This window comes from Penaeus monodon, chromosome 2, assembly GCF_015228065.2.
Source record: "Penaeus monodon isolate SGIC_2016 chromosome 2, NSTDA_Pmon_1, whole genome shotgun sequence".
NCBI lineage: Eukaryota > Metazoa > Arthropoda > Malacostraca > Decapoda > Penaeidae > Penaeus > Penaeus monodon.
Window position 1 is genome coordinate 34709266 of NC_051387.1, and position 2500 is coordinate 34711765.

The 2500-nt window shown below is 4.8% G+C and overlaps 1 protein-coding gene across 4 annotated transcripts in view; it reads right to left on the reverse strand.

The window, feature by feature from the left end:
- Positions 1–2500, reverse strand: part of LOC119582560 (nuclear receptor 2C2-associated protein-like) — a 58081-nt gene that overhangs the window by 1756 nt on the left and 53825 nt on the right. The window lies entirely within an intron of this gene.

Here is a 2500-nt window from a genome sequence, read left to right on the forward strand (position 1 = left end):
TAAAAAATTTTAAAAAATAAATATATATTATAATAATATATATATATATAAAGAAAAAAAAAAAAAAAAAAAAAAAAAAAAAAAAATTTTAAAAAATTTTAATTATTTTAAATATAATATATATATATATATAAAAATATATAAAAAAATTTTTATTTTAAATTTTTTAATTTTTTTTTATATAAAAATTTTATTTAATATATATAAATATATATAAATATTATTATATAATTTTAAAAATTTATTTTTTTTAAATATATATTTTAATATAAAAAATTATATGTATAAAATTAAATTATAAATTTTTATAAAAAATTATATATATAAATTAAAAAAAAAAATATATTTTTTAAAAATTTATTATAAATTTTTAAATATATTATATAATATATTTTTTAAAAAAAAAAAAAAAAAAAAAATATTATTTTATAATATATATATATATCTTATTATATTATATTATATCTTTTTTTAATAATATATATATATAAAATATAAACAAAAAAATTTATTATATATATAATATATATATAATATAAATTTTTTTTATTATATATATATATAATAAAAACCCCAACAAAATTTTAATTTTTAATATTATATATATATTTAATATAATTATTTTTTTTTAAAATAATTTAAAAAAATTTAAAAATTTTTTTTTAAAAATTTTTAATAAAATTATATTATTAATATAAATAATAATTTTAATATAAAATTATTATTATAATATTTTTATAATTTTTAATTTTTTTTTTTTAAAAATTTTTTATATATATATTATTTTTTTTTTTTTAATATAAATAAAAAAATTTTTTTATATATATATAAAAAAAAAAAAAAATTATTAAAATTATTTATATATTTTAAAAATATTTTTAAAATATATATATAAAAAAATTTTTTTTTAAAAATTTATATAATAAAAAAAAATTTTATTATAATATAAATTATAAAAAATTTATATAAAATTTTTTTATCATATATTTTTTAATAAAATTTTTTTTTTATAATATTATATTTTTAAAATAAAAATTTTTGTGTGTGTTGGGTTTTGGTTTTTTTTTTTTTTTTTTAAAAATATTATATAATCTTAAATATAATTATTTAATATATATATATAAAAAATTATATATATATATTTTTTTTTTTTAATTTTTTAAATTTTAATATATAAAAAAACCAAAAAAAAAAAAAACCCCCCCAAAAACAAAAACCAATTTTTTATTATATTAAAAATATATTATATAAAATATATTATATATATATAGATTATAATATAATATAATAAAAATTTTAAAATATATAAAATATATAATATATAATAAAATATAATATAATTTTAAATATAATATAGTTAATAAAATTTTTAAAATAAAAAAAAAATAATAATAATAATAAAATTTATAAAAAATTTTATATATTATATATATTAATTACATTAAAATATAAAAAAAAATTTAATATATTTTAAAATTTTTATATAATTAATAAAATTTTTTAAAAATTAAATATATAAAAAAAAATAAAAAAACCCCACAAAAAACACAAAAAAAAAAAAATAAAAATAATAAATAAAATAAATAAAAAAAAAAAAAACACACACACACACCCCCCAAACACACACACAACACACAACACACAAAAAAAAAAAATATAAAAAAAATTTATAAAAATTTATATATATATTTATTTTTTGGGGGGGAAATTTTTATTTTTATTTTTTGGTTTTTTTTTTTTTTTTTTTTTTTTGGGGGGGGGGGGGGGGTTTTTTGGATTTTTTTTTAAAAAAAATTTTTAAAAATTTTTAAAATTTAATATAATAAAATTTTGGAAAGGGAATGGGTTTATTAATATTAAAATTTTATAAAATATTTTTAAATAATATTTTATTATGTATTAATTATTTTATTGTATATTATTATATATATTATATAAAATTAATATTATATATATTATAGGGATAATAAAATAATAGGAAAATGAAAATAAAATAAATTTTAATATAAAATATATATAAATATAATTAAATTATATACCTATCTAATTATTATATATTAATTTATTATAATATATATAAAATTATATATAATTTATATATATATATATTTTTTTTATTATAGTTATTTATATTTATATTATAATAATATTATTTTTAATTTTAGTAATTATTTATTTTTTAAAAATTTAAAATATAAATATATTTTATTATATATTTTAAAATATTTTTTAAAAATTAATATGTATTATTATTTATTATATATATATTATTATAATTAATTTTTATAAAAAAATTTTTAAATAATATATATATTTTTAAAATATTATAAATATTATTTATATATATATAAAATAAAAAAAAATTATATATAATATATATAAATATATTATATTATAATAAATATACCCCAAAAAAAATTAAAATTAAAAAATATATTTATATATATATTATTATATAAATATATTTATATATATAAAAATTAATACAATAATATAAATT